Raw genomic sequence first — 23,756 nt, forward strand, 5'->3', positions numbered from 1 at the left:
GGGAGGTGCACCTGTCTCAAGCGGATGGCTCTTTGCAGGCACACTACGGAAACCTGCGGGCGCAAGTTGGGAGAAGTGACTCTTGCAGAGTGTTGAGCTTCGAGAAGAGGGCTCCGCTCAGGAAGATATTTCCACATGTTGAAGAGTCGCTTTTCGCCCTTTCTTTCCCACATTTTTCCAGTGCGGTTATTGATCGCGTTCAAAATGTTTTCCCAACGTACGTGTTACCTGCAAAATCACAGTGAAACTGTTATGCCCAAAAGATTCCTAATAGTTATTGTATTAGAATAGCTCTCCAATTTCTTAGCCTTCGTACACGCAATGTTTAAGGAAACGCTAGAGTAAATGAAACTGTAAATAGACAGGAGCTCTTCTTAGTTTTCATACAAGTTATGATGGCTGCAGCTCCTATCTGCGTCCCGGTGACCGGAGCCAAGGGATTATCTGCGGAACCCTTGATTTATCTCTCGGGCAAGGAGCTAGATACGCCCTTTTCATCTCGGTTTGATCACACCTGTGCATTAAAACGCAGTGCTCGGTACCATCGAGGTGTAAGAGGTTCAAGGATGAGCGGGAAACTTTGTTAATAAGGAGACGGGCACCGCCCAACGTGGGGCTCGAACCCACGACCCTGAGATTAAGAGTCTCATGCTCTACCGACTGAGCTAGCCGGGCGCCGGTAGAGCTGGTGGTTAACTTGTCCCTGTTGACGGCAATTTGACAAGGTATACTTCCTGGCTTTTCATCATGTGCTGACCGGATTCGAGAGTAGCACACCCTGTTCTTTGTTGATTACTGTACCTCCAGCAGCGCAAATGTCAGTAATCATTGAAATGTACGACCTACAATCTCCTCAGCATGCCCGCGTGGACTCCTCAGTGATCATCCTTCTACGTTCTGCTGTAGTTTTCATGCAAGTGAAAACCGTGCTCCAAATAACAGCGGCACAGTTGTATCCTGCGGTAAGCATTCTTCTAATTCCATCGTTTTGCTCCAGGTAAAAGGTAGCGCATCATAGTGTTGATATTCCAAGGTTTCAGAGTCCGTATTGGATGGCTTGGATGCAGACATCGCTCAGAGCTCCCAGTATGATTTTCCCGAGTTCAGTTTTGCAGTGTTTTAGTGCTTTACTACTTCCAGTGGGCCTTTGAATGCTCTGCTAAGTAGAGACGTGACATAATTACTAATGCGACCGAGTGTGCTGGCTGTTCCTGGTTCGTAATGATTACAGTGAGAAATCAATATAAACATAACTGCTTCGATTTCGAGGTTCAGTTGAAGCTTTCAAAGAAACTATCAAAGACCTCAGAACAACCGAAGACACATTTGGTCATCTCCGTATTGGTGAAGATTAAAGAGTCCCGCAAGTGTCAAGCTTGCACAAACACACCAGAGAGAAACTCAGGACAGAATTTAAAGAAAGGGAGATGCAGACTATTTGAAGGCACTTTGCTAACCCAATGGCATGCTTATGAATCGTGCATAGGACACACGTAGCAGAGGATGGTTTCGATCCATCGACCTCTGGGTTATGGGCCCAGCACGCTTCCGCTGCGCCACTCTGCTGACGGCCCCTCTGCGTGTGGCGCACAACTGCTCTTTTTATTTCCTACATAAGTGATGAAAGAGTTGAAAGTTTCAACGACAAACGCAGACGTCACTTTGAGCGCTTGGTGTTGTAGCACAAATCATCACATGCTGCTCTACACTGGATTATAAAAGCCGACACATTTTCCAAACATTTTAATGCTGGAGTCACACTGTAGTATTAATAACAGTGCGATACTCGAGGAGCGTAGTGGGATCGCGGTGGCTCATCAGACCGCCCCGGGACAGGGGGCCCGCGTCAGGATGGCCGAGCGGTCTAAGGCGCTGCGTTCAGGTCGCAGTCTCCCCTGGAGGCGTGGGTTCGAATCCCACTCCTGACAAAAAGCTTGCTCAGTGCCGTCTCCAGTCGGGTGCAAATGGGTGAAGCAGCCTGACGCAGGGAACGTGCGCCGATAGGCGTAGGTGTATCCCCTGCCTCTTCCGATTTAGCTCGTGCTCCATAGGATGGAAGCGGATGCTCTGGCTTTTTGACTCGAATATAACCTGATCACAACAGAAGGCCGTGCAGCCCAGTGCTGGTTTAAGAATGCCTCGTGTCTTCAGGCCCCTATTCCTTCAGGTTACCCCTTTGGAATAGTCGTCCGAAAAAGACGGGAAAGGAAAAGCATGTAAGCTCCCACACACTGCGTTAGCATTAGCGGTTGGAATCTGATGGGAGAAAAGCAACCTGGCTCGCCGTCAAGCAATCCATCCCTGGTCTCCCACGTGACAGGCGGGGATACGCACCACTATACTAACGAGGAGCGCTTGCTTGGCGCTTGAAGACACTTCCTCTTGCGGCTACTACTGTTTCCGGTTTCGTCTTTTCTTTTCATTCCTCCCAGAGGAGCGCATGAAAACGTTTCCATCTGCGCCATCCTCACCCCTCCAATGCTATGGTCCCTGCTCCTCCTGGTGCACTGCAAACACTCATTCAGCCGGTTCTTTCAGTTTGAATAATTAGGTCTTCAAAGGCTGGAAGTAGGGCGCAAAAGACATGCCAATGCCAAAAGCGTGGCTGTGTGCTTCCAGCTGTGAAATGTCACTGGTGGATGTTGAAGACATTACTTCCAAGGCAGCAGGTCCAAGCGATTTAGCGTTTGTACAAGAAGCAGGAAGAGAGAAACGGCACTCCGCCTTTTTCTGGGCAGGCCGAAGCGACAGGAGAAGGGCGCCGTAGTGGGCAGGATTCGAGCCGACGCGGGGAGACCCCAATGGCTTTCTAGCCCATCGTCTTAACCGCTCGGCCACGACTACAGGGAGCGCCGCCGCCGCCGGCTTGCGATCATTTAACACGGAGGGCGAGGCGGCGGCGGTAACCTTTTTCAATGTCGCTCTCCGCTTCCCCCCAAAAAAAAGCCAAATGACATGCTAGCACTCGGACACCCTTCAGAAGACTGAAGGGTGGCTTAAAGCTGGAAGGATTAGGTCTCCCCGTTCCGACGCGACAATCGAACTTCCTTAGGCAGAGAGAAAGCAACATCGAGGAGCGTCAACAAGACTTTAGAAGCTGCGCCACACGCCACTTTCAGTCGCAGTCACAGCAGTTTTAAAGGCAGGAATCGCCTTTGCGAACGCCATGAGAAACAGAACGCAAGCTCAGGTCCTGCGGTTTAACAAACAGCCACGGCTTTCATGCGACTGGACATTTCTTTTCTGGAGCGAATTCACTTTCAACTTCAAGAAATTCACACAACTTGCGAAATACGAAATACAAATCTGGCTCATCGCTGCACAAGAAATACCGCCGGCTGGCAAGAAAATGACAACGGTGTTTTTCCTTAACGAAAAACTTCCCATGGAGAAAAACAACGGCTGTGCGTCTCTGTCGGCTTGATTCAGTTTAATGCAAGTATTCATTCTCCTCCTGGAAAATACAGCTTGCGAAAGATGAAATACAATTCTTGGCTTTTCTGGGTGAGTGCAGAAGAAATCCTGCCGGCTGGCAGAAGAATTCCAGCCTTTTTTACTCTTTAACCAGAAACTTGCGAATGATACAAAGCAAGCGGGGTGCGTTTCTGTGCAGCTGTTAACTGAACAGCTGCTGCTTCAAGCCCACCCAGGGCTCATTCCGATTTCAACATCATGCCCCCTGAAGGTAGACTGGATTTCTTTGCGAAGCATTCACCTTTTGGACGTTTCAGGAAAGGTGCGTGTCGATGCCAGACTTGAAAAGCTTTCCATACAAAGAAACAACATAGTGCTTTTGATTGATGGGAAACGGCAAGAGCGGTTTGAGCAGCTCCGGCCTCTCAACCGCTTTACAATGTGATCGGCACCTCGGTAGCCAGTTTAGAAGGCTGAAAAGGATGCTGGAAGCACAGCGACGTTCTAAAACCAGCGCTTGAAAAGCATCTGCATACATAAAATGTCCATTTCCCCAAAGCTGAATCTGCATCTTCAGAAGATTGTCAGCTATACGTTTTCGTTCTTTGTTTCCTTTTTTTACGACAAGCTTTCGAGAAATGAACTGTCTATTGTGATGAAGGCTGCATTAGAAATTGTGCATCTAGCTTAGTTCAATGAAATCGGGAGGTGCACCTGTCTCAAGCGGATGGCTCTTTGCAGGCACACTACGGAAACCTGCGGGCGCAAGTTGGGAGAAGTGACTCTTGCAGAGTGTTGAGCTTCGAGAAGAGGGCTCCGCTCAGGAAGATATTTCCACATGTTGAAGAGTCGCTTTTCGCCCTTTCTTTCCCACATTTTTCCAGTGCGGTTATTGATCGCGTTCAAAATGTTTTCCCAACGTACGTGTTACCTGCAAAATCACAGTGAAACTGTTATGCCCAAAAGATTCCTAATAGTTATTGTATTAGAATAGCTCTCCAATTTCTTAGCCTTCGTACACGCAATGTTTAAGGAAACGCTAGAGTAAATGAAACTGTAAATAGACAGGAGCTCTTCTTAGTTTTCATACAAGTTATGATGGCTGCAGCTCCTATCTGCGTCCCGGTGACCGGAGCCAAGGGATTATCTGCGGAACCCTTGATTTATCTCTCGGGCAAGGAGCTAGATACGCCCTTTTCATCTCGGTTTGATCACACCTGTGCATTAAAACGCAGTGCTCGGTACCATCGAGGTGTAAGAGGTTCAAGGATGAGCGGGAAACTTTGTTAATAAGGAGACGGGCACCGCCCAACGTGGGGCTCGAACCCACGACCCTGAGATTAAGAGTCTCATGCTCTACCGACTGAGCTAGCCGGGCGCCGGTAGAGCTGGTGGTTAACTTGTCCCTGTTGACGGCAATTTGACAAGGTATACTTCCTGGCTTTTCATCATGTGCTGACCGGATTCGAGAGTAGCACACCCTGTTCTTTGTTGATTACTGTACCTCCAGCAGCGCAAATGTCAGTAATCATTGAAATGTACGACCTACAATCTCCTCAGCATGCCCGCGTGGACTCCTCAGTGATCATCCTTCTACGTTCTGCTGTAGTTTTCATGCAAGTGAAAACCGTGCTCCAAATAACAGCGGCACAGTTGTATCCTGCGGTAAGCATTCTTCTAATTCCATCGTTTTGCTCCAGGTAAAAGGTAGCGCATCATAGTGTTGATATTCCAAGGTTTCAGAGTCCGTATTGGATGGCTTGGATGCAGACATCGCTCAGAGCTCCCAGTATGATTTTCCCGAGTTCAGTTTTGCAGTGTTTTAGTGCTTTACTACTTCCAGTGGGCCTTTGAATGCTCTGCTAAGTAGAGACGTGACATAATTACTAATGCGACCGAGTGTGCTGGCTGTTCCTGGTTCGTAATGATTAACGCGAGAAATCAATATAAACATAACTGCTTCGATTTCGAGGTTCAGTTGAAGCTTTCAAAGAAACTATCAAAGACCTCAGAACAACCGAAGACACATTTGGTCATCTCCGTATTGGTGAAGATTAAAGAGTCCCGCAAGTGTCAAGCTTGCACAAACACACACGAGAGAGAAACTCAGGACAGAATTTAAAGAAAGGGAGATGCAGACTATTTGAAGGCACTTTGCTAACCCAATGGCATGCTCATGAATCGTGCATAGGACACACGTAGCAGAGGATGGTTTCGATCCATCGACCTCTGGGTTATGGGCCCAGCACGCTTCCGCTGCGCCACTCTGCTGACGGCCTCTCTGTGTGTGGCGCACAACTGCTCTTTTTATTTCCTACATAAGTGATGAAAGAGTTGAAAGTTTCAACGACAAACGCAGACGTCACTTTGAGCGCTTGGTGTTGTAGCACAAATCATCACATGCTGCTCTACACTGGATTATAAAAGCCGACACATTTTCCAAACATTTTAATGCTGGAGTCACACTGTAGTATTAATAACAGTGCGATACTCGAGGAGCGTAGTGGGATCGCGGTGGCTCATCAGACCGCCCCGGGACAGGGGGCCCGCGTCAGGATGGCCGAGCGGTCTAAGGCGCTGCGTTCAGGTCGCAGTCTCCCCTGGAGGCGTGGGTTCGAATCCCACTCCTGACAAAAAGCTTGCTCAGTGCCGTCTCCAGTCGGGTGCAAATGGGTGAAGCAGCCTGACGCAGGGAACGTGCGCCGATAGGCGTAGGTGTATCCCCTGCCTCTTCCGATTTAGCTCGTGCTCCATAGGATGGAAGCGGATGCTCTGGCTTTTTGACTCGAATATAACCTGATCACAACAGAAGGCCGTGCAGCCCAGTGCTGGTTTAAGAATGCCTCGTGTCTTCAGGCCCCTATTCCTTCAGGTTACCCCTTTGGAATAGTCGTCCGAAAAAGACGGGAAAGGAAAAGCATGTAAGCTCCCACACACTGCGTTAGCATTAGCGGTTGGAATCTGATGGGAGAAAAGCAACCTGGCTCGCCGTCAAGCAATCCATCCCTGGTCTCCCACGTGACAGGCGGGGATACGCACCACTATACTAACGAGGAGCGCTTGCTTGGCGCTTGAAGACACTTCCTCTTGCGGCTACTACTGTTTCCGGTTTCGTCTTTTCTTTTCATTCCTCCCAGAGGAGCGCATGAAAACGTTTCCATCTGCGCCATCCTCACCCCTCCAATGCTATGGTCCCTGCTCCTCCTGGTGCACTGCAAACACTCATTCAGCCGGTTCTTTCAGTTTGAATAATTAGGTCTTCAAAGGCTGGAAGTAGGGCGCAAAAGACATGCCAATGCCAAAAGCGTGGCTGTGTGCTTCCAGCTGTGAAATGTCACTGGTGGATGTTGAAGACATTACTTCCAAGGCAGCAGGTCCAAGCGATTTAGCGTTTGTACAAGAAGCAGGAAGAGAGAAACGGCACTCCGCCTTTTTCTGGGCAGGCCGAAGCGACAGGAGAAGGGCGCCGTAGTGGGCAGGATTCGAGCCGACGCGGGGAGACCCCAATGGCTTTCTAGCCCATCGTCTTAACCGCTCGGCCACGACTACAGGGAGCGCCGCCGCCGCCGGCTTGCGATCATTTAACACGGAGGGCGAGGCGGCGGCGGTAACCTTTTTCAATGTCGCTCTCCGCTTCCCCCCAAAAAAAAGCCAAATGACATGCTAGCACTCGGACACCCTTCAGAAGACTGAAGGGTGGCTTAAAGCTGGAAGGATTAGGTCTCCCCGTTCCGACGCGACAATCGAACTTCCTTAGGCAGAGAGAAAGCAACATCGAGGAGCGTCAACAAGACTTTAGAAGCTGCGCCACACGCCACTTTCAGTCGCAGTCACAGCAGTTTTAAAGGCAGGAATCGCCTTTGCGAACGCCATGAGAAACAGAACGCAAGCTCAGGTCCTGCGGTTTAACAAACAGCCACGGCTTTCATGCGACTGGACATTTCTTTTCTGGAGCGAATTCACTTTCAACTTCAAGAAATTCACACAACTTGCGAAATACGAAATACAAATCTGGCTCATCGCTGCACAAGAAATACCGCCGGCTGGCAAGAAAATGACAACGGTGTTTTTCCTTAACGAAAAACTTCCCATGGAGAAAAACAACGGCTGTGCGTCTCTGTCGGCTTGATTCAGTTTAATGCAAGTATTCATTCTCCTCCTGGAAAATACAGCTTGCGAAAGATGAAATACAATTCTTGGCTTTTCTGGGTGAGTGCAGAAGAAATCCTGCCGGCTGGCAGAAGAATTCCAGCCTTTTTTACTCTTTAACCAGAAACTTGCGAATGATACAAAGCAAGCGGGGTGCGTTTCTGTGCAGCTGTTAACTGAACAGCTGCTGCTTCAAGCCCACCCAGGGCTCATTCCGATTTCAACATCATGCCCCCTGAAGGTAGACTGGATTTCTTTGCGAAGCATTCACCTTTTGGACGTTTCAGGAAAGGTGCGTGTCGATGCCAGACTTGAAAAGCTTTCCATACAAAGAAACAACATAGTGCTTTTGATTGATGGGAAACGGCAAGAGCGGTTTGAGCAGCTCCGGCCTCTCAACCGCTTTACAATGTGATCGGCACCTCGGTAGCCAGTTTAGAAGGCTGAAAAGGATGCTGGAAGCACAGCGACGTTCTAAAACCAGCGCTTGAAAAGCATCTGCATACATAAAATGTCCATTTCCCCAAAGCTGAATCTGCATCTTCAGAAGATTGTCAGCTATACGTTTTCGTTCTTTGTTTCCTTTTTTTACGACAAGCTTTCGAGAAATGAACTGTCTATTGTGATGAAGGCTGCATTAGAAATTGTGCATCTAGCTTAGTTCAATGAAATCGGGAGGTGCACCTGTCTCAAGCGGATGGCTCTTTGCAGGCACACTACGGAAACCTGCGGGCGCAAGTTGGGAGAAGTGACTCTTGCAGAGTGTTGAGCTTCGAGAAGAGGGCTCCGCTCAGGAAGATATTTCCACATGTTGAAGAGTCGCTTTTCGCCCTTTCTTTCCCACATTTTTCCAGTGCGGTTATTGATCGCGTTCAAAATGTTTTCCCAACGTACGTGTTACCTGCAAAATCACAGTGAAACTGTTATGCCCAAAAGATTCCTAATAGTTATTGTATTAGAATAGCTCTCCAATTTCTTAGCCTTCGTACACGCAATGTTTAAGGAAACGCTAGAGTAAATGAAACTGTAAATAGACAGGAGCTCTTCTTAGTTTTCATACAAGTTATGATGGCTGCAGCTCCTATCTGCGTCCCGGTGACCGGAGCCAAGGGATTATCTGCGGAACCCTTGATTTATCTCTCGGGCAAGGAGCTAGATACGCCCTTTTCATCTCGGTTTGATCACACCTGTGCATTAAAACGCAGTGCTCGGTACCATCGAGGTGTAAGAGGTTCAAGGATGAGCGGGAAACTTTGTTAATAAGGAGACGGGCACCGCCCAACGTGGGGCTCGAACCCACGACCCTGAGATTAAGAGTCTCATGCTCTACCGACTGAGCTAGCCGGGCGCCGGTAGAGCTGGTGGTTAACTTGTCCCTGTTGACGGCAATTTGACAAGGTATACTTCCTGGCTTTTCATCATGTGCTGACCGGATTCGAGAGTAGCACACCCTGTTCTTTGTTGATTACTGTACCTCCAGCAGCGCAAATGTCAGTAATCATTGAAATGTACGACCTACAATCTCCTCAGCATGCCCGCGTGGACTCCTCAGTGATCATCCTTCTACGTTCTGCTGTAGTTTTCATGCAAGTGAAAACCGTGCTCCAAATAACAGCGGCACAGTTGTATCCTGCGGTAAGCATTCTTCTAATTCCATCGTTTTGCTCCAGGTAAAAGGTAGCGCATCATAGTGTTGATATTCCAAGGTTTCAGAGTCCGTATTGGATGGCTTGGATGCAGACATCGCTCAGAGCTCCCAGTATGATTTTCCCGAGTTCAGTTTTGCAGTGTTTTAGTGCTTTACTACTTCCAGTGGGCCTTTGAATGCTCTGCTAAGTAGAGACGTGACATAATTACTAATGCGACCGAGTGTGCTGGCTGTTCCTGGTTCGTAATGATTAACGCGAGAAATCAATATAAACATAACTGCTTCGATTTCGAGGTTCAGTTGAAGCTTTCAAAGAAACTATCAAAGACCTCAGAACAACCGAAGACACATTTGGTCATCTCCGTATTGGTGAAGATTAAAGAGTCCCGCAAGTGTCAAGCTTGCACAAACACACACCAGAGAGAAACTCAGGACAGAATTTAAAGAAAGGGAGATGCAGACTATTTGAAGGCACTTTGTTAACCCAATGGCATGCTTATGAATCGTGCATAGGACACACGTAGCAGAGGATGGTTTCGATCCATCGACCTCTGGGTTATGGGCCCAGCACGCTTCCGCTGCGCCACTCTGCTGACGGCCCCTCTGCGTGTGGCGCACAACTGCTCTTTTTATTTCCTACATAAGTGATGAAAGAGTTGAAAGTTTCAACGACAAACGCAGACGTCACTTTGAGCGCTTGGTGTTGTAGCACAAATCATCACATGCTGCTCTACACTGGATTATAAAAGCCGACACATTTTCCAAACATTTTAATGCTGGAGTCACACTGTAGTATTAATAACAGTGCGATACTCGAGGAGCGTAGTGGGATCGCGGTGGCTCATCAGACCGCCCCGGGACAGGGGGCCCGCGTCAGGATGGCCGAGCGGTCTAAGGCGCTGCGTTCAGGTCGCAGTCTCCCCTGGAGGCGTGGGTTCGAATCCCACTCCTGACAAAAAGCTTGCTCAGTGCCGTCTCCAGTCGGGTGCAAATGGGTGAAGCAGCCTGACGCAGGGAACGTGCGCCGATAGGCGTAGGTGTATCCCCTGCCTCTTCCGATTTAGCTCGTGCTCCATAGGATGGAAGCGGATGCTCTGGCTTTTTGACTCGAATATAACCTGATCACAACAGAAGGCCGTGCAGCCCAGTGCTGGTTTAAGAATGCCTCGTGTCTTCAGGCCCCTATTCCTTCAGGTTACCCCTTTGGAATAGTCGTCCGAAAAAGACGGGAAAGGAAAAGCATGTAAGCTCCCACACACTGCGTTAGCATTAGCGGTTGGAATCTGATGGGAGAAAAGCAACCTGGCTCGCCGTCAAGCAATCCATCCCTGGTCTCCCACGTGACAGGCGGGGATACGCACCACTATACTAACGAGGAGCGCTTGCTTGGCGCTTGAAGACACTTCCTCTTGCGGCTACTACTGTTTCCGGTTTCGTCTTTTCTTTTCATTCCTCCCAGAGGAGCGCATGAAAACGTTTCCATCTGCGCCATCCTCACCCCTCCAATGCTATGGTCCCTGCTCCTCCTGGTGCACTGCAAACACTCATTCAGCCGGTTCTTTCAGTTTGAATAATTAGGTCTTCAAAGGCTGGAAGTAGGGCGCAAAAGACATGCCAATGCCAAAAGCGTGGCTGTGTGCTTCCAGCTGTGAAATGTCACTGGTGGATGTTGAAGACATTACTTCCAAGGCAGCAGGTCCAAGCGATTTAGCGTTTGTACAAGAAGCAGGAAGAGAGAAACGGCACTCCGCCTTTTTCTGGGCAGGCCGAAGCGACAGGAGAAGGGCGCCGTAGTGGGCAGGATTCGAGCCGACGCGGGGAGACCCCAATGGCTTTCTAGCCCATCGCCTTAACCGCTCGGCCACGACTACAGGGAGCGCCGCCGCCGCCGGCTTGCGATCATTTAACACGGAGGGCGAGGCGGCGGCGGTAACCTTTTTCAATGTCGCTCTCCGCTTCCCCCCAAAAAAAAGCCAAATGACATGCTAGCACTCGGACACCCTTCAGAAGACTGAAGGGTGGCTTAAAGCTGGAAGGATTAGGTCTCCCCGTTCCGACGCGACAATCGAACTTCCTTAGGCAGAGAGAAAGCAACATCGAGGAGCGTCAACAAGACTTTAGAAGCTGCGCCACACGCCACTTTCAGTCGCAGTCACAGCAGTTTTAAAGGCAGGAATCGCCTTTGCGAACGCCATGAGAAACAGAACGCAAGCTCAGGTCCTGCGGTTTAACAAACAGCCACGGCTTTCATGCGACTGGACATTTCTTTTCTGGAGCGAATTCACTTTCAACTTCAAGAAATTCACACAACTTGCGAAATACGAAATACAAATCTGGCTCATCGCTGCACAAGAAATACCGCCGGCTGGCAAGAAAATGACAACGGTGTTTTTCCTTAACGAAAAACTTCCCATGGAGAAAAACAACGGCTGTGCGTCTCTGTCGGCTTGATTCAGTTTAATGCAAGTATTCATTCTCCTCCTGGAAAATACAGCTTGCGAAAGATGAAATACAATTCTTGGCTTTTCTGGGTGAGTGCAGAAGAAATCCTGCCGGCTGGCAGAAGAATTCCAGCCTTTTTTACTCTTTAACCAGAAACTTGCGAATGATACAAAGCAAGCGGGGTGCGTTTCTGTGCAGCTGTTAACTGAACAGCTGCTGCTTCAAGCCCACCCAGGGCTCATTCCGATTTCAACATCATGCCCCCTGAAGGTAGACTGGATTTCTTTGCGAAGCATTCACCTTTTGGACGTTTCAGGAAAGGTGCGTGTCGATGCCAGACTTGAAAAGCTTTCCATACAAAGAAACAACATAGTGCTTTTGATTGATGGGAAACGGCAAGAGCGGTTTGAGCAGCTCCGGCCTCTCAACCGCTTTACAATGTGATCGGCACCTCGGTAGCCAGTTTAGAAGGCTGAAAAGGATGCTGGAAGCACAGCGACGTTCTAAAACCAGCGCTTGAAAAGCATCTGCATACATAAAATGTCCATTTCCCCAAAGCTGAATCTGCATCTTCAGAAGATTGTCAGCTATACGTTTTCGTTCTTTGTTTCCTTTTTTTACGACAAGCTTTCGAGAAATGAACTGTCTATTGTGATGAAGGCTGCATTAGAAATTGTGCATCTAGCTTAGTTCAATGAAATCGGGAGGTGCACCTGTCTCAAGCGGATGGCTCTTTGCAGGCACACTACGGAAACCTGCGGGCGCAAGTTGGGAGAAGTGACTCTTGCAGAGTGTTGAGCTTCGAGAAGAGGGCTCCGCTCAGGAAGATATTTCCACATGTTGAAGAGTCGCTTTTCGCCCTTTCTTTCCCACATTTTTCCAGTGCGGTTATTGATCGCGTTCAAAATGTTTTCCCAACGTACGTGTTACCTGCAAAATCACAGTGAAACTGTTATGCCCAAAAGATTCCTAATAGTTATTGTATTAGAATAGCTCTCCAATTTCTTAGCCTTCGTACACGCAATGTTTAAGGAAACGCTAGAGTAAATGAAACTGTAAATAGACAGGAGCTCTTCTTAGTTTTCATACAAGTTATGATGGCTGCAGCTCCTATCTGCGTCCCGGTGACCGGAGCCAAGGGATTATCTGCGGAACCCTTGATTTATCTCTCGGGCAAGGAGCTAGATACGCCCTTTTCATCTCGGTTTGATCACACCTGTGCATTAAAACGCAGTGCTCGGTACCATCGAGGTGTAAGAGGTTCAAGGATGAGCGGGAAACTTTGTTAATAAGGAGACGGGCACCGCCCAACGTGGGGCTCGAACCCACGACCCTGAGATTAAGAGTCTCATGCTCTACCGACTGAGCTAGCCGGGCGCCGGTAGAGCTGGTGGTTAACTTGTCCCTGTTGACGGCAATTTGACAAGGTATACTTCCTGGCTTTTCATCATGTGCTGACCGGATTCGAGAGTAGCACACCCTGTTCTTTGTTGATTACTGTACCTCCAGCAGCGCAAATGTCAGTAATCATTGAAATGTACGACCTACAATCTCCTCAGCATGCCCGCGTGGACTCCTCAGTGATCATCCTTCTACGTTCTGCTGTAGTTTTCATGCAAGTGAAAACCGTGCTCCAAATAACAGCGGCACAGTTGTATCCTGCGGTAAGCATTCTTCTAATTCCATCGTTTTGCTCCAGGTAAAAGGTAGCGCATCATAGTGTTGATATTCCAAGGTTTCAGAGTCCGTATTGGATGGCTTGGATGCAGACATCGCTCAGAGCTCCCAGTATGATTTTCCCGAGTTCAGTTTTGCAGTGTTTTAGTGCTTTACTACTTCCAGTGGGCCTTTGAATGCTCTGCTAAGTAGAGACGTGACATAATTACTAATGCGACCGAGTGTGCTGGCTGTTCCTGGTTCGTAATGATTACAGTGAGAAATCAATATAAACATAACTGCTTCGATTTCGAGGTTCAGTTGAAGCTTTCAAAGAAACTATCAAAGACCTCAGAACAACCGAAGACACATTTGGTCATCTCCGTATTGGTGAAGATTAAAGAGTCCCGCAAGTGTCAAGCTTGCACAAACACACACCAGAGAGAAACTCAGGACAGAATTTAAAGAAAGGGAGATGCAGACTATTTGAAGGCACTTTGCTAACCCAATGGCATGCTTATGAATCGTGCATAGGACACACGTAGCAGAGGATGGTTTCGATCCATCGACCTCTGGGTTATGGGCCCAGCACGCTTCCGCTGCGCCACTCTGCTGACGGCCCCTCTGCGTGTGGCGCACAACTGCTCTTTTTATTTCCTACATAAGTGATGAAAGAGTTGAAAGTTTCAACGACAAACGCAGACGTCACTTTGAGCGCTTGGTGTTGTAGCACAAATCATCACATGCTGCTCTACACTGGATTATAAAAGCCGACACATTTTCCAAACATTTTAATGCTGGAGTCACACTGTAGTATTAATAACAGTGCGATACTCGAGGAGCGTAGTGGGATCGCGGTGGCTCATCAGACCGCCCCGGGACAGGGGGCCCGCGTCAGGATGGCCGAGCGGTCTAAGGCGCTGCGTTCAGGTCGCAGTCTCCCCTGGAGGCGTGGGTTCGAATCCCACTCCTGACAAAAAGCTTGCTCAGTGCCGTCTCCAGTCGGGTGCAAATGGGTGAAGCAGCCTGACGCAGGGAACGTGCGCCGATAGGCGTAGGTGTATCCCCTGCCTCTTCCGATTTAGCTCGTGCTCCATAGGATGGAAGCGGATGCTCTGGCTTTTTGACTCGAATATAACCTGATCACAACAGAAGGCCGTGCAGCCCAGTGCTGGTTTAAGAATGCCTCGTGTCTTCAGGCCCCTATTCCTTCAGGTTACCCCTTTGGAATAGTCGTCCGAAAAAGACGGGAAAGGAAAAGCATGTAAGCTCCCACACACTGCGTTAGCATTAGCGGTTGGAATCTGATGGGAGAAAAGCAACCTGGCTCGCCGTCAAGCAATCCATCCCTGGTCTCCCACGTGACAGGCGGGGATACGCACCACTATACTAACGAGGAGCGCTTGCTTGGCGCTTGAAGACACTTCCTCTTGCGGCTACTACTGTTTCCGGTTTCGTCTTTTCTTTTCATTCCTCCCAGAGGAGCGCATGAAAACGTTTCCATCTGCGCCATCCTCACCCCTCCAATGCTATGGTCCCTGCTCCTCCTGGTGCACTGCAAACACTCATTCAGCCGGTTCTTTCAGTTTGAATAATTAGGTCTTCAAAGGCTGGAAGTAGGGCGCAAAAGACATGCCAATGCCAAAAGCGTGGCTGTGTGCTTCCAGCTGTGAAATGTCACTGGTGGATGTTGAAGACATTACTTCCAAGGCAGCAGGTCCAAGCGATTTAGCGTTTGTACAAGAAGCAGGAAGAGAGAAACGGCACTCCGCCTTTTTCTGGGCAGGCCGAAGCGACAGGAGAAGGGCGCCGTAGTGGGCAGGATTCGAGCCGACGCGGGGAGACCCCAATGGCTTTCTAGCCCATCGTCTTAACCGCTCGGCCACGACTACAGGGAGCGCCGCCGCCGCCGGCTTGCGATCATTTAACACGGAGGGCGAGGCGGCGGCGGTAACCTTTTTCAATGTCGCTCTCCGCTTCCCCCCAAAAAAAAGCCAAATGACATGCTAGCACTCGGACACCCTTCAGAAGACTGAAGGGTGGCTTAAAGCTGGAAGGATTAGGTCTCCCCGTTCCGACGCGACAATCGAACTTCCTTAGGCAGAGAGAAAGCAACATCGAGGAGCGTCAACAAGACTTTAGAAGCTGCGCCACACGCCACTTTCAGTCGCAGTCACAGCAGTTTTAAAGGCAGGAATCGCCTTTGCGAACGCCATGAGAAACAGAACGCAAGCTCAGGTCCTGCGGTTTAACAAACAGCCACGGCTTTCATGCGACTGGACATTTCTTTTCTGGAGCGAATTCACTTTCAACTTCAAGAAATTCACACAACTTGCGAAATACGAAATACAAATCTGGCTCATCGCTGCACAAGAAATACCGCCGGCTGGCAAGAAAATGACAACGGTGTTTTTCCTTAACGAAAAACTTCCCATGGAGAAAAACAACGGCTGTGCGTCTCTGTCGGCTTGATTCAGTTTAATGCAAGTATTCATTCTCCTCCTGGAAAATACAGCTTGCGAAAGATGAAATACAATTCTTGGCTTTTCTGGGTGAGTGCAGAAGAAATCCTGCCGGCTGGCAGAAGAATTCCAGCCTTTTTTACTCTTTAACCAGAAACTTGCGAATGATACAAAGCAAGCGGGGTGCGTTTCTGTGCAGCTGTTAACTGAACAGCTGCTGCTTCAAGCCCACCCAGGGCTCATTCCGATTTCAACATCATGCCCCCTGAAGGTAGACTGGATTTCTTTGCGAAGCATTCACCTTTTGGACGTTTCAGGAAAGGTGCGTGTCGATGCCAGACTTGAAAAGCTTTCCATACAAAGAAACAACATAGTGCTTTTGATTGATGGGAAACGGCAAGAGCGGTTTGAGCAGCTCCGGCCTCTCAACCGCTTTACAATGTGATCGGCACCTCGGTAGCCAGTTTAGAAGGCTGAAAAGGATGCTGGAAGCACAGCGACGTTCTAAAACCAGCGCTTGAAAAGCATCTGCATACATAAAATGTCCATTTCCCCAAAGCTGAATCTGCATCTTCAGAAGATTGTCAGCTATACGTTTTCGTTCTTTGTTTCCTTTTTTTACGACAAGCTTTCGAGAAATGAACTGTCTATTGTGATGAAGGCTGCATTAGAAATTGTGCATCTAGCTTAGTTCAATGAAATCGGGAGGTGCACCTGTCTCAAGCGGATGGCTCTTTGCAGGCACACTACGGAAACCTGCGGGCGCAAGTTGGGAGAAGTGACTCTTGCAGAGTGTTGAGCTTCGAGAAGAGGGCTCCGCTCAGGAAGATATTTCCACATGTTGAAGAGTCGCTTTTCGCCCTTTCTTTCCCACATTTTTCCAGTGCGGTTATTGATCGCGTTCAAAATGTTTTCCCAACGTACGTGTTACCTGCAAAATCACAGTGAAACTGTTATGCCCAAAAGATTCCTAATAGTTATTGTATTAGAATAGCTCTCCAATTTCTTAGCCTTCGTACACGCAATGTTTAAGGAAACGCTAGAGTAAATGAAACTGTAAATAGACAGGAGCTCTTCTTAGTTTTCATACAAGTTATGATGGCTGCAGCTCCTATCTGCGTCCGGGTGACCGGAGCCAAGGGATTATCTGCGGAACCCTTGATTTATCTCTCGGGCAAGGAGCTAGATACGCCCTTTTCATCTCGGTTTGATCACACCTGTGCATTAAAACGCAGTGCTCGGTACCATCGAGGTGTAAGAGGTTCAAGGATGAGCGGGAAACTTTGTTAATAAGGAGACGGGCACCGCCCAACGTGGGGCTCGAACCCACGACCCTGAGATTAAGAGTCTCATGCTCTACCGACTGAGCTAGCCGGGCGCCGGTAGAGCTGGTGGTTAACTTGTCCCTGTTGACGGCAATTTGACAAGGTATACTTCCTGGCTTTTCATCATGTGCTGACCGGATTCGAGAGTAGCACACCCTGTTCTTTGTTGATTACTGTACCTCCAGCAGCGCAAATGTCAGTAATCATTGAAATGTACGACCTACAATCTCCTCAGCATGCCCGCGTGGACTCCTCAGTGATCATCCTTCTACGTTCTGCTGTAGTTTTCATGCAAGTGAAAACCGTGCTCCAAATAACAGCGGCACAGTTGTATCCTGCGGTAAGCATTCTTCTAATTCCATCGTTTTGCTCCAGGTAAAAGGTAGCGCATCATAGTGTTGATATTCCAAGGTTTCAGAGTCCGTATTGGATGGCTTGGATGCAGACATCGCTCAGAGCTCCCAGTATGATTTTCCCGAGTTCAGTTTTGCAGTGTTTTAGTGCTTTACTACTTCCAGTGGGCCTTTGAATGCTCTGCTAAGTAGAGACGTGACATAATTACTAATGCGACCGAGTGTGCTGGCTGTTCCTGGTTCGTAATGATTAACGCGAGAAATCAATATAAACATAACTGCTTCGATTTCGAGGTTCAGTTGAAGCTTTCAAAGAAACTATCAAAGACCTCAGAACAACCGAAGACACATTTGGTCATCTCCGTATTGGTGAAGATTAAAGAGTCCCGCAAGTGTCAAGCTTGCACAAACACACACCAGAGAGAAACTCAGGACAGAATTTAAAGAAAGGGAGATGCAGACTATTTGAAGGCACTTTGTTAACCCAATGGCATGCTTATGAATCGTGCATAGGACACACGTAGCAGAGGATGGTTTCGATCCATCGACCTCTGGGTTATGGGCCCAGCACGCTTCCGCTGCGCCACTCTGCTGACGGCCCCTCTGCGTGTGGCGCACAACTGCTCTTTTTATTTCCTACATAAGTGATGAAAGAGTTGAAAGTTTCAACGACAAACGCAGACGTCACTTTGAGCGCTTGGTGTTGTAGCACAAATCATCACATGCTGCTCTACACTGGATTATAAAAGCCGACACATTTTCCAAACATTTTAATGCTGGAGTCACACTGTAGTATTAATAACAGTGCGATACTCGAGGAGCGTAGTGGGATCGCGGTGGCTCATCAGACCGCCCCGGGACAGGGGGCCCGTGTCAGGATGGCCGAGCGGTCTAAGGCGCTGCGTTCAGGTCGCAGTCTCCCCTGGAGGCGTGGGTTCGAATCCCACTCCTGACAAAAAGCTTGCTCAGTGCCGTCTCCAGTCGGGTGCAAATGGGTGAAGCAGCCTGACGCAGGGAACGTGCGCCGATAGGCGTAGGTGTATCCCCTGCCTCTTCTGATTTAGCTCGTGCTCCATAGGATGGAAGCGGATGCTCTGGCTTTTTGACTCGAATATAACCTGATCACAACAGAAGGCCGTGCAGCCCAGTGCTGGTTTAAGAATGCCTCGTGTCTTCAGGCCCCTATTCCTTCAGGTTACCCCTTTGGAATAGTCGTCCGAAAAAGACGGGAAAGGAAAAGCATGTAAGCTCCCACACACTGCGTTAGCATTAGCGGTTGGAATCTGATGGGAGAAAAGCAACCTGGCTCGCCGTCAAGCAATCCATCCCTGGTCTCCCACGTGACAGGCGGGGATACGCACCACTATACTAACGAGGAGCGCTTGCTTGGCGCTTGAAGACACTTCCTCTTGCGGCTACTACTGTTTCCGGTTTCGTCTTTTCTTTTCATTCCTCCCAGAGGAGCGCATGAAAACGTTTCCATCTGCGCCATCCTCACCCCTCCAATGCTATGGTCCCTGCTCCTCCTGGTGCACTGCAAACACTCATTCAGCTGGTTCTTTCAGTTTGAATAATTAGGTCTTCAAAGGCTGGAAGTAGGGCGCAAAAGACATGCCAATGCCAAAAGCGTGGCTGTGTGCTTCCAGCTGTGAAATGTCACTGGTGGATGTTGAAGACATTACTTCCAAGGCAGCAGGTCCAAGCGATTTAGCGTTTGTACAAGAAGCAGGAAGAGAGAAACGGCACTCCGCCTTTTTCTGGGCAGGCCGAAGCGACAGGAGAAGGGCGCCGTAGTGGGCAGGATTCGAGCCGACGCGGGGAGACCCCAATGGCTTTCTAGCCCATCGCCTTAACCGCTCGGCCACGACTACAGGGAGCGCCGCCGCCGCCGGCTTGCGATCATTTAACACGGAGGGCGAGGCGGCGGCGGTAACCTTTTTCAATGTCGCTCTCCGCTTCCCCCCAAAAAAAAGCCAAATGACATGCTAGCACTCGGACACCCTTCAGAAGACTGAAGGGTGGCTTAAAGCTGGAAGGATTAGGTCTCCCCGTTCCGACGCGACAATCGAACTTCCTTAGGCAGAGAGAAAGCAACATCGAGGAGCGTCAACAAGACTTTAGAAGCTGCGCCACACGCCACTTTCAGTCGCAGTCACAGCAGTTTTAAAGGCAGGAATCGCCTTTGCGAACGCCATGAGAAACAGAACGCAAGCTCAGGTCCTGCGGTTTAACAAACAGCCACGGCTTTCATGCGACTGGACATTTCTTTTCTGGAGCGAATTCACTTTCAACTTCAAGAAATTCACACAACTTGCGAAATACGAAATACAAATCTGGCTCATCGCTGCACAAGAAATACCGCCGGCTGGCAAGAAAATGACAACGGTGTTTTTCCTTAACGAAAAACTTCCCATGGAGAAAAACAACGGCTGTGCGTCTCTGTCGGCTTGATTCAGTTTAATGCAAGTATTCATTCTCCTCCTGGAAAATACAGCTTGCGAAAGATGAAATACAATTCTTGGCTTTTCTGGGTGAGTGCAGAAGAAATCCTGCCGGCTGGCAGAAGAATTCCAGCCTTTTTTACTCTTTAACCAGAAACTTGCGAATGATACAAAGCAAGCGGGGTGCGTTTCTGTGCAGCTGTTAACTGAACAGCTGCTGCTTCAAGCCCACCCAGGGCTCATTCCGATTTCAACATCATGCCCCCTGAAGGTAGACTGGATTTCTTTGCGAAGCATTCACCTTTTGGACGTTTCAGGAAAGGTGCGTGTCGATGCCAGACTTGAAAAGCTTTCCATACAAAGAAACAACATAGTGCTTTTGATTGATGGGAAACGGCAAGAGCGGTTTGAGCAGCTCCGGCCTCTCAACCGCTTTACAATGTGATCGGCACCTCGGTAGCCAGTTTAGAAGGCTGAAAAGGATGCTGGAAGCACAGCGACGTTCTAAAACCAGCGCTTGAAAAGCATCTGCATACATAAAATGTCCATTTCCCCAAAGCTGAATCTGCATCTTCAGAAGATTGTCAGCTATACGTTTTCGTTCTTTGTTTCCTTTTTTTACGACAAGCTTTCGAGAAATGAACTGTCTATTGTGATGAAGGCTGCATTAGAAATTGTGCATCTAGCTTAGTTCAATGAAATCGGGAGGTGCACCTGTCTCAAGCGGATGGCTCTTTGCAGGCACACTACGGAAACCTGCGGGCGCAAGTTGGGAGAAGTGACTCTTGCAGAGTGTTGAGCTTCGAGAAGAGGGCTCCGCTCAGGAAGATATTTCCACATGTTGAAGAGTCGCTTTTCGCCCTTTCTTTCCCACATTTTTCCAGTGCGGTTATTGATCGCGTTCAAAATGTTTTCCCAACGTACGTGTTACCTGCAAAATCACAGTGAAACTGTTATGCCCAAAAGATTCCTAATAGTTATTGTATTAGAATAGCTCTCCAATTTCTTAGCCTTCGTACACGCAATGTTTAAGGAAACGCTAGAGTAAATGAAACTGTAAATAGACAGGAGCTCTTCTTAGTTTTCATACAAGTTATGATGGCTGCAGCTCCTATCTGCGTCCGGGTGACCGGAGCCAAGGGATTATCTGCGGAACCCTTGATTTATCTCTCGGGCAAGGAGCTAGATACGCCCTTTTCATCTCGGTTTGATCACACCTGTGCATTAAAACGCAGTGCTCGGTACCATCGAGGTGTAAGAGGTTCAAGGATGAGCGGGAAACTTTGTTAATAAGGAGACGGGCACCGCCCAACGTGGGGCTCGAACCCACGACCCTGAGATTAAGAGTCTCATGCTCTACCGACTGAGCTAGCCGGGCGCCGGTAGAGCTGGTGGTTAACTTGTCCCTGTTGACGGCAATTTGACAAGGTATACTTCCTGGCTTTTCATCATGTGCTGACCGGATTCGAGAGTAGCACACCCTGTTCTTTGTTGATTACTGTACCTCCAGCAGCGCAAATGTCAGTAATCATTGAAATGTACGACCTACAATCTCCTCAGCATGCCCGCGTGGACTCCTCAGTGATCATCCTTCTACGTTCTGCTGTAGTTTTCATGCAAGTGAAAACCGTGCTCCAAATAACAGCGGCACAGTTGTATCCTGCGGTAAGCATTCTTCTAATTCCATCGTTTTGCTCCAGGTAAAAGGTAGCGCATCATAGTGTTGATATTCCAAGGTTTCAGAGTCCGTATTGGATGGCTTGGATGCAGACATCGCTCAGAGCTCCCAGTATGATTTTCCCGAGTTCAGTTTTGCAGTGTTTTAGTGCTTTACTACTTCCAGTGGGCCTTTGAATGCTCTGCTAAGTAGAGACGTGACATAATTACTAATGCGACCGAGTGTGCTGGCTGTTCCTGGTTCGTAATGATTAACGCGAGAAATCAATATAAACATAACTGCTTCGATTTCGAGGTTCAGTTGAAGCTTTCAAAGAAACTATCAAAGACCTCAGAACAACCGAAGACACATTTGGTCATCTCCGTATTGGTGAAGATTAAAGAGTCCCGCAAGTGTCAAGCTTGCACAAACACACACCAGAGAGAAACTCAGGACAGAATTTAAAGAAAGGGAGATGCAGACTATTTGAAGGCACTTTGTTAACCCAATGGCATGCTTATGAATCGTGCATAGGACACACGTAGCAGAGGATGGTTTCGATCCATCGACCTCTGGGTTATGGGCCCAGCACGCTTCCGCTGCGCCACTCTGCTGACGGCCCCTCTGCGTGTGGCGCACAACTGCTCTTTTTATTTCCTACATAAGTGATGAAAGAGTTGAAAGTTTCAACGACAAACGCAGACGTCACTTTGAGCGCTTGGTGTTGTAGCACAAATCATCACATGCTGCTCTACACTGGATTATAAAAGCCGACACATTTTCCAAACATTTTAATGCTGGAGTCACACTGTAGTATTAATAACAGTGCGATACTCGAGGAGCGTAGTGGGATCGCGGTGGCTCATCAGACCGCCCCGGGACAGGGGGCCCGCGTCAGGATGGCCGAGCGGTCTAAGGCGCTGCGTTCAGGTCGCAGTCTCCCCTGGAGGCGTGGGTTCGAATCCCACTCCTGACAAAAAGCTTGCTCAGTGCCGTCTCCAGTCGGGTGCAAATGGGTGAAGCAGCCTGACGCAGGGAACGTGCGCCGATAGGCGTAGGTGTATCCCCTGCCTCTTCCGATTTAGCTCGTGCTCCATAGGATGGAAGCGGATGCTCTGGCTTTTTGACTCGAATATAACCTGATCACAACAGAAGGCCGTGCAGCCCAGTGCTGGTTTAAGAATGCCTCGTGTCTTCAGGCCCCTATTCCTTCAGGTTACCCCTTTGGAATAGTCGTCCGAAAAAGACGGGAAAGGAAAAGCATGTAAGCTCCCACACACTGCGTTAGCATTAGCGGTTGGAATCTGATGGGAGAAAAGCAACCTGGCTCGCCGTCAAGCAATCCATCCCTGGTCTCCCACGTGACAGGCGGGGATACGCACCACTATACTAACGAGGAGCGCTTGCTTGGCGCTTGAAGACACTTCCTCTTGCGGCTACTACTGTTTCCGGTTTCGTCTTTTCTTTTCATTCCTCCCAGAGGAGCGCATGAAAACGTTTCCATCTGCGCCATCCTCACCCCTCCAATGCTATGGTCCCTGCTCCTCCTGGTGCACTGCAAACACTCATTCAGCTGGTTCTTTCAGTTTGAATAATTAGGTCTTCAAAGGCTGGAAGTAGGGCGCAAAAGACATGCCAATGCCAAAAGCGTGGCTGTGTGCTTCCAGCTGTGAAATGTCACTGGTGGATGTTGAAGACATTACTTCCAAGGCAGCAGGTCCAAGCGATTTAGCGTTTGTACAAGAAGCAGGAAGAGAGAAACGGCACTCCGCCTTTTTCTGGGCAGGCCGAAGCGACAGGAGAAGGGCGCCGTAGTGGGCAGGATTCGAGCCGACGCGGGGAGACCCCAATGGCTTTCTAGCCCATCGCCTTAACCGCTCGGCCACGACTACAGGGAGCGCCGCCGCCGCCGGCTTGCGATCATTTAACACGGAGGGCGAGGCGGCGGCGGTAACCTTTTTCAATGTCGCTCTCCGCTTCCCCCCAAAAAAAAGCCAAATGACATGCTAGCACTCGGACACCCTTCAGAAGACTGAAGGGTGGCTTAAAGCTGGAAGGATTAGGTCTCCCCGTTCCGACGCGACAATCGAACTTCCTTAGGCAGAGAGAAAGCAACATCGAGGAGCGTCAACAAGACTTTAGAAGCTGCGCCACACGCCACTTTCAGTCGCAGTCACAGCAGTTTTAAAGGCAGGAATCGCCTTTGCGA

General features: G+C 49.0%; 18 non-coding genes across 18 annotated transcripts; 6 read left to right on the forward strand and 12 right to left on the reverse strand.

Annotated features, from left to right (window-relative positions):
* Positions 1-602: 602 nt before the first annotated feature.
* Positions 603-675, reverse strand: trnak-cuu (transfer RNA lysine (anticodon CUU)). The gene has a single exon. It is a non-coding gene; the product is annotated as a tRNA-Lys (tRNA).
* Positions 676-1,494: 819 nt separating this feature from the next.
* trnam-cau (transfer RNA methionine (anticodon CAU)) lies at positions 1,495-1,566 on the reverse strand. The gene has a single exon. It is a non-coding gene; the product is annotated as a tRNA-Met (tRNA).
* Positions 1,567-1,845: 279 nt separating this feature from the next.
* trnal-cag (transfer RNA leucine (anticodon CAG)) lies at positions 1,846-1,928 on the forward strand. Its single transcript has one exon. It is a non-coding gene; the product is annotated as a tRNA-Leu (tRNA).
* A 2,791-nt stretch (positions 1,929-4,719) lies between these two features.
* trnak-cuu (transfer RNA lysine (anticodon CUU)) lies at positions 4,720-4,792 on the reverse strand. The gene has a single exon. It is a non-coding gene; the product is annotated as a tRNA-Lys (tRNA).
* An 821-nt stretch (positions 4,793-5,613) lies between these two features.
* On the reverse strand, positions 5,614-5,685 carry trnam-cau (transfer RNA methionine (anticodon CAU)). The gene has a single exon. It is a non-coding gene; the product is annotated as a tRNA-Met (tRNA).
* A 279-nt stretch (positions 5,686-5,964) lies between these two features.
* trnal-cag (transfer RNA leucine (anticodon CAG)) lies at positions 5,965-6,047 on the forward strand. The gene has a single exon. It is a non-coding gene; the product is annotated as a tRNA-Leu (tRNA).
* Positions 6,048-8,838: 2,791 nt separating this feature from the next.
* On the reverse strand, positions 8,839-8,911 carry trnak-cuu (transfer RNA lysine (anticodon CUU)). Its single transcript has one exon. It is a non-coding gene; the product is annotated as a tRNA-Lys (tRNA).
* Positions 8,912-9,732: 821 nt separating this feature from the next.
* trnam-cau (transfer RNA methionine (anticodon CAU)) lies at positions 9,733-9,804 on the reverse strand. The gene has a single exon. It is a non-coding gene; the product is annotated as a tRNA-Met (tRNA).
* Positions 9,805-10,083: 279 nt separating this feature from the next.
* trnal-cag (transfer RNA leucine (anticodon CAG)) lies at positions 10,084-10,166 on the forward strand. The gene has a single exon. It is a non-coding gene; the product is annotated as a tRNA-Leu (tRNA).
* A 2,791-nt stretch (positions 10,167-12,957) lies between these two features.
* trnak-cuu (transfer RNA lysine (anticodon CUU)) lies at positions 12,958-13,030 on the reverse strand. Its single transcript has one exon. It is a non-coding gene; the product is annotated as a tRNA-Lys (tRNA).
* An 821-nt stretch (positions 13,031-13,851) lies between these two features.
* Positions 13,852-13,923, reverse strand: trnam-cau (transfer RNA methionine (anticodon CAU)). Its single transcript has one exon. It is a non-coding gene; the product is annotated as a tRNA-Met (tRNA).
* A 279-nt stretch (positions 13,924-14,202) lies between these two features.
* On the forward strand, positions 14,203-14,285 carry trnal-cag (transfer RNA leucine (anticodon CAG)). The gene has a single exon. It is a non-coding gene; the product is annotated as a tRNA-Leu (tRNA).
* A 2,791-nt stretch (positions 14,286-17,076) lies between these two features.
* trnak-cuu (transfer RNA lysine (anticodon CUU)) lies at positions 17,077-17,149 on the reverse strand. Its single transcript has one exon. It is a non-coding gene; the product is annotated as a tRNA-Lys (tRNA).
* Positions 17,150-17,970: 821 nt separating this feature from the next.
* trnam-cau (transfer RNA methionine (anticodon CAU)) lies at positions 17,971-18,042 on the reverse strand. The gene has a single exon. It is a non-coding gene; the product is annotated as a tRNA-Met (tRNA).
* Positions 18,043-18,321: 279 nt separating this feature from the next.
* On the forward strand, positions 18,322-18,404 carry trnal-cag (transfer RNA leucine (anticodon CAG)). The gene has a single exon. It is a non-coding gene; the product is annotated as a tRNA-Leu (tRNA).
* A 2,791-nt stretch (positions 18,405-21,195) lies between these two features.
* Positions 21,196-21,268, reverse strand: trnak-cuu (transfer RNA lysine (anticodon CUU)). Its single transcript has one exon. It is a non-coding gene; the product is annotated as a tRNA-Lys (tRNA).
* Positions 21,269-22,089: 821 nt separating this feature from the next.
* Positions 22,090-22,161, reverse strand: trnam-cau (transfer RNA methionine (anticodon CAU)). Its single transcript has one exon. It is a non-coding gene; the product is annotated as a tRNA-Met (tRNA).
* Positions 22,162-22,440: 279 nt separating this feature from the next.
* trnal-cag (transfer RNA leucine (anticodon CAG)) lies at positions 22,441-22,523 on the forward strand. The gene has a single exon. It is a non-coding gene; the product is annotated as a tRNA-Leu (tRNA).
* Positions 22,524-23,756: the final 1,233 nt, after the last annotated feature.

The sequence above is a fragment of the Lepisosteus oculatus genome, unplaced genomic scaffold, assembly GCF_040954835.1.
Source record: "Lepisosteus oculatus isolate fLepOcu1 unplaced genomic scaffold, fLepOcu1.hap2 HAP2_SCAFFOLD_95, whole genome shotgun sequence".
Lineage (NCBI taxonomy): Eukaryota > Metazoa > Chordata > Actinopteri > Semionotiformes > Lepisosteidae > Lepisosteus > Lepisosteus oculatus.